Here is a 6,000-nt window from a genome sequence, read left to right as displayed (position 1 = left end):
ATGAGGTTGTCATCGTCCGTTCCACCCAGTTGGCAGGCCAGCCGGTAGTCCGCGAGCCACAGTTCTGGTCTCGTCTCCCCCGAGTACTTTGTGATAGTAGTCGGGGGTCGGAACCGGGTCGGGAACGGCGCCCGTCGTATGGCACGGCTGAAGGCCTATGGACCGGGTGGTTCCGGCGAGGGACTCCGATCCTCCCCGCTGTCGTAGCGTCCTCCACGTCTAGGGTGGTAGCCTCGGCGCACCCTCTCGTCGAGGTGGGCCCGACGGTCGCGGTGATGGTGCTCGTTGCCGAGGCGACCCGGGGCCGCAGGCGCTGTGTTGCGCATGCGCCCGGTGTGGACCGAGGCTTCCCGCATGAATCGGGAAGTCGCGGCACGATGTTCCGAGGGGTACCCCTGCCTCCGGGAGGCAGAGCTCTCGGCCCGTCGAACCGCGACGCCCTCCAGGAGATTCTTGAGCTCTCCCTGGATTCGCCGCCCCTCGGTGGTTGATGGCTCCGGCATCGCGCGGAGAAGCATTGCTGCTGCAGCCAGGTTCTGGCCGACCCCACTGGAAGAGGGTGGTGGCCTCATCCTGACATCGTCGGCGATGCGGTGCTGGATACCCTGGGGTAGATGGCGCACTTCTCCGGACGGAGGTTGGCCCGCCCATTCCTGCCTGACGTCCCGGCGGATCGGCTCAAGTGCTCCTGCTCCCTCATCGAGCCTGGCCTGCACCCCGCGGGTTTGCTCGAGCTGTGGGTCATGACCCCCCGCCGGAACGGGGACCACAGCTAGCTCCCATAGGAGGTCAACGCGTAGCACAGGCCTAGGGAGATCACCGTTCTCCGGCATACCGAGATGGTTGCCCTCGGAGGGACCCCCTAGATCGACGTGGAAACATTCACGACTTGGGCCGCAGTCCTCGTCGCCGAGGCTGCGGCTACCGTCGGAACAGTCGGAAAGGCAGTAGTCGCATGCGGTCATGAAGTCCCACATGGCACTGGGGTTGCCAAGTCCAGAGAAATCCCAACAGAAGTCGGGCTCGTCATCTTCCTTGGACCCCGAGGGCCCGTAGGTCGAGACGTCCGTCAGCCGGTCCCAGGGTGACCGCATACGAAACCCAGAGGATTTGGACTCGCCTCTACGAGAGCGTCCGCCAAAGCGAAGTCGCTTGGCGGGTCGAGGCTGAATCCAATGGGCGTGAGATGGGAACCGGTGGGTACCTCTTGGTCGACGGGCGGTGACGAAGTCACGTCAGGGACTGACTGCACCGTCGTCCCAGGTACAAGGGTGACACCCAGCAAGCCTTTCGCGAGCGTGCTGGCGTCGTCCGTTTGCTCGGAATTGGCGTGTCGCGGGGAGACGACGCTCGTCTTCGTCTCAAACGCGAGGTCGATGCCCGACGCGCCCCCTGTTGGGGCGCCAGCGCCGTCGACTTGCTCGACAGTCGACGAGGGGCCCCCTCCTGCTTGGCCTTGGTTGCCCCGCCTCCTCCTCCATCGGCGGGGGAGAGGGCGAGGTGAGCTTGAATGTTGTTCTTCCACCACGCGGGGAAGACGTCGTCGATTCCGCCGCCGGCGGGCGGGCTGTCGGCCGCCATTGTCGTTGTCGCACGGCGGAGGAAGGAGTATCATGTCGTAGCTGCCGTCGAGGGACATGAACTCAAGACTTCTGAAACGGAGCACCGTCCTGGGCTGGAAAGGTTGCTGGAGACTGCCCATCTGGAGCTTGACGGGAAGCTGTTCGTCAACACGCAGCAGGCCCCTACCTGGCGCGCCAACTGTCGGCATTTCGAGACCGGGGGGTCCCTGGGCCGACGAGTGAAATGTCGCCGCGTGCCCTAGCCTAGATGGGTCGGCGCGAGGCCAAGCGCGAAGGGGGGAAGAAAGGCAGCCGGAGACGGGCGTGAGAGAGGTGGAAATCCCGCGGCCTTCGTGTTCGTCCCGCGCCCAGGTCGGGTGCGCTTGCAGTAGGGGGTTACAAGCGTCCACGCGGGAGGGGGAGTGAGCGGCCTCACGTGAGCGCCTGTCCCGTCCTCTTCCCCGCGCGGCCCACCCTCTGTAAGAGGGCCCTGGTCCTTCCTTTTATAGGCGTAAGGAGAGGATCCAGGTGTACAATGGGGGGTGTAGCAGAGTGCTACGTGTCTAGCGGAGGAGAGCTAGCGCCCTAAGTACATGCCGTCGTGGCAGCCGGAGAGGTTTTGGCACCCGGTTCGTGTGGTGTCGTGGTCGTTGGAGGAGCGCTGGAGCCTTGCGGAAGGACAGCTGTCGGGGCTGTCGAGTCCTTGCTGATGTCCTCTTGCTTCCGTAAGGGGGCTGAGAGCCGCCGTCGTCACAGAGCGTGCGGGGCGCCATCATTGCCTATCTGGCGGAGCGAGCCAGATGGGACACCGGTCTTGTTCCCCGTAGCCTGAGTCAGCTTGGGGTAGGGTAATGATGGCGCCTCCTGTCGACGTGGTCGGTCCGCGCCCTAGGTTGGGCGATGTGGAGGCTCCTCCGAGGTCGAGGTCGAGTCTGTCTTCCGTGGTCGTGGTCGAGTCCGAGCCCCTGGGTCGGGGGAGGCGGAGACTGCCGGCTGAGGCCAGGGCTGAGTCCGAGCCCTGGGGTCGGGCGAAGCGGAGTTCGTCGTCTTCTGGGGCTGAGCCCAAGTCTGAGCCCTAGGTCGGGCGGAGTGGAGTTCACCGTCTTCCGGGGCTGAGCCCGAGTCCGAGCCCTGGGTCGGGCGGAGCGGAGTTCGTCGTCTTCCGGGGCTGAGCCCGAGTCCGAGCCTTGGGTCGGGCGGAGCGGAGTTTGTCGTCTTCTGGGGCTGAGCCCAAGTCTGAGCCCTGGGTCGGGCGGAGCGGAGTTCGCCGTCTTCCGGGGCTGAGCCCGAGTCCGAGCCCTGGGTCGGGCGGAGCGGAGTTCGCCGTCTTCCGGGGCTGAGCCCGAGTCCGAGCCCTGGGTTGGGCGGAGCGGAGTTCGTCGTCTTCCGGGGCTGAGCCCGAGTCCGAGCCCTGGGTCGGGCGGAGCGGAGTTCGTCGTCTTCTGGGGCTGAGCCCAAGTCCGAGCCCTGGGTCGGGCGGAGCGGAGTTCGCCGTCTTCCAGGGCTGAGCCCGAGTCCGAGCCCTGGGCCCACCTATCAGGGCCTTAGCTCCCTTGTAATGTGCCTCCCATGTACTCTAAAAGGGATGTCACTTGCATCGTAGATTCATATGGCGGGGGTCGACTCACATCCAGACCCATGATACTCAATCTGACAAAAGCAATAAAACTCATAGTGGATGTAGAGTATTACACTTCGGCACAAAGCTTGGTCATCCACGCACGTGGCACAACGGCCTCGGTAACGCGCGAAGCTCTGAGCGAGCATTTAATGCGCACGACACTGCTATGCTACAGTGCCCCTCGGTAACGTGTGGGGTGGTTACACAGACCTGTCACAAGCCTGCCAATGCCCTGTGCTTAGTTAGAGCATGCTTTGGCTGCCGCGCATTTAATGCGAGCTTAGGCCTTGCTTCCATACGAAGGTTTGCACCATGCGCCCAGCGACCACATGACATCACCAGACCCTTGCCTAGGTCCAGAGTACGGCATGGGGGCATGTTCTGCCCTAGAGCACTGGGAGCCCTTGTTGGCGACCCGAATCCCATGCGAGGGGGGTCCGGATCCATACTCGGGGCCCCGTTTGTATATGTGAAAGGGAAATGTGCCCTTGGGCCATTTCTAAGTATTTTGGTGATTAAGTGTCCAACACAAGTGCCTAAGTGTTAAATTGTGCCAAGGACTCAAGAAGTGCAAATCAAGATTAAAGGTATGTTTCTAGACTTAGTACATTGTTTTGAAGACTAATGTATTGTATCTAAGTGCTAGAAACAGGAGAAACAATTTTGGAGAAGTTGGCTGTGTACAGCCAAAAGACTGCTCGGTCTGGGTGCACCGGACTGTCCGGTCGTGCACCGGACAGTGTCCGGTGCGCCAGACTGGCGTCTGTCAACTGGCTGCTCTCGGGACTTCGACGGCGGTGTACGGCTATAAATCACCGGACTGTCCGGTGGTGCACCGGACTGTCCGGTGGTGCACCGGACTGTCCGGTGAGCCAACAGTCGGCCGCGTAATCCGCGCGCGACGCGTGGCAGAGCCAACAGTCAGAAGGGGGCACCGGACAGTGTCCGGTGCGCCAACGGCTCTGAAACTCCAACGGTCGGCTTCGCCAAAGAAGGAAAGAAATCCGCACCGGACAGTGTCCGGTGGTGCACCGGACTGTCCGGTGCGCCAGGCGACAGAAGGCAGGAATTGCCTTCCTAGAATGCTCTCAACGGCTCCTAGCTGCCTTGGGGCTATAAAAGGGACCCCTAGGCGCATGGAGGGTGACACCAAGCATTCTCTAAGCATTCCTAAGCACCAAGACTTCAATTCCGCGCATTCGATTCTTTGTGATAGCAACTAGAGCTCCATTTGAGTAGAGAACTCTTTGAGTTGTGTTGAGAGCTCGTGTTGTGACTTATGTGCGTGTGTTGCTCTGATTTTGTGTCTTGTGTGCGTTGCTCATCCCATCCTTACTTCCGTGCTTCTTTGTGAACATCATATTGTAAGGGCGAGAGGCTCCAAGTTGTGGAGATTCCTTGCAAGCGGGAGATAGTAAAAAGCAAAACACCGTGGTATTCAAGTGGGTCTTTGGACCGCTTGAGAGGGGTTGATTGCAACCCTCGTCCGTTGGGACGCCACAACGTGGAGTAGGCAAGTGTTGAACTTGGCCGAACCACGGGATAAACCACTGTGTCTATCTGTGATTGATCTTCTTGTGGTTATAGTGTCTTGCAAGGATTCTTCTCTAGCCACTTGGCTTTATTGTGGCATTAATTTTCAAGTTTTTACAGGATCACCTATTCACCCCCCCTCTAGGTGCTCTCAATTGGTATCAGAGCCGTTCTCTTCAAGAAAGGGACTAATCGCCTGAAGAGATGGATCCTAAGGGCAAGGGGATGGTGGTCAATGATAAGGAGAAGGAGTCCTTCATCAATGATCCAAAGGATGACAAGCCTACTGACTCAGGCTCAGGCCACAAAAGAAAAGACGGGAGGAAGAAGAAAACAAGGCGCATCAAGGAGATAGTCTACTACGACAGCGGCGAATCTTCCTCTTCCCAAAAGGACGACGACAACGACTACGGGAAAAAGAAGACGGTTAATTCAAACTTTTCTTTCGATTATTCTCGTATTCCGCAAAGTTCCAATGCTCATTTGCTTTCTATTCCACTTGGTAAACCTCCACACTTTGATGGAGAGGACTACGGATTTTGGAGTCACAAAATGCGTAGCCACTTGTTCTCTCTCCATCCAAGTATATGGGAGATAGTAGAAAATGGAATGCACTTTGATAGTACGGATAGTCCCATGTTCATTAATGAGCAAATTCACAAAAATGCACAAGCTACTACTGTTCTTCTAGCTTCATTGTGCAGGGATGAATACCATAAAGTGAGCGGCTTGGATAACGCCAAGCAGATTTGGGACACCCTTAAAATCTCACATGAGGGGAACGACGTCACCATGCTCACCAAGATGGAGTTGGTGGAGGGCGAACTTGGGAGATTCGCAATGATCAGGGGCGAGGAGCCAACCCAAACGTACAACCGGCTCAAGACCCTCGTCAACAAAATAAGGAGCTATGGAAGCACGCGATGGACGGACCACGACGTCGTCCGCCTAATGCTAAGGTCTTTTACTGTTCTTGATCCACATCTTGTGAACAATATTCGTGAGAATCCTAGGTACACCAAGATGACGCCCGAGGAGATACTTAGAAAGTTTGTAAGCGGGCGGATGATGATCAAGGAGGCAAGATACGTTGACAATGCGTTGAACGGCCCAATCCACGAGCCTCAAACCGTTGCTCTCAAAGCAACGAGGAGCAAGGAGGCGCTACCTAGCAAGGTGGCACAAGTTGAGGCAGCCGGGCTTAATGATGAAGAAATGGCCCTCATCATTAAGCGTTTCAAGACGGCGCTAAGGGGTCGCAAGGAGCATCCCAACAAGACCAAG

Source organism: Zea mays, chromosome 9, assembly GCF_902167145.1.
Source record: "Zea mays cultivar B73 chromosome 9, Zm-B73-REFERENCE-NAM-5.0, whole genome shotgun sequence".
Lineage (NCBI taxonomy): Eukaryota > Viridiplantae > Streptophyta > Magnoliopsida > Poales > Poaceae > Zea > Zea mays.
The sequence above is the reverse complement of the archived record's forward strand: the minus strand, read 5'-3'. Positions refer to the sequence as shown.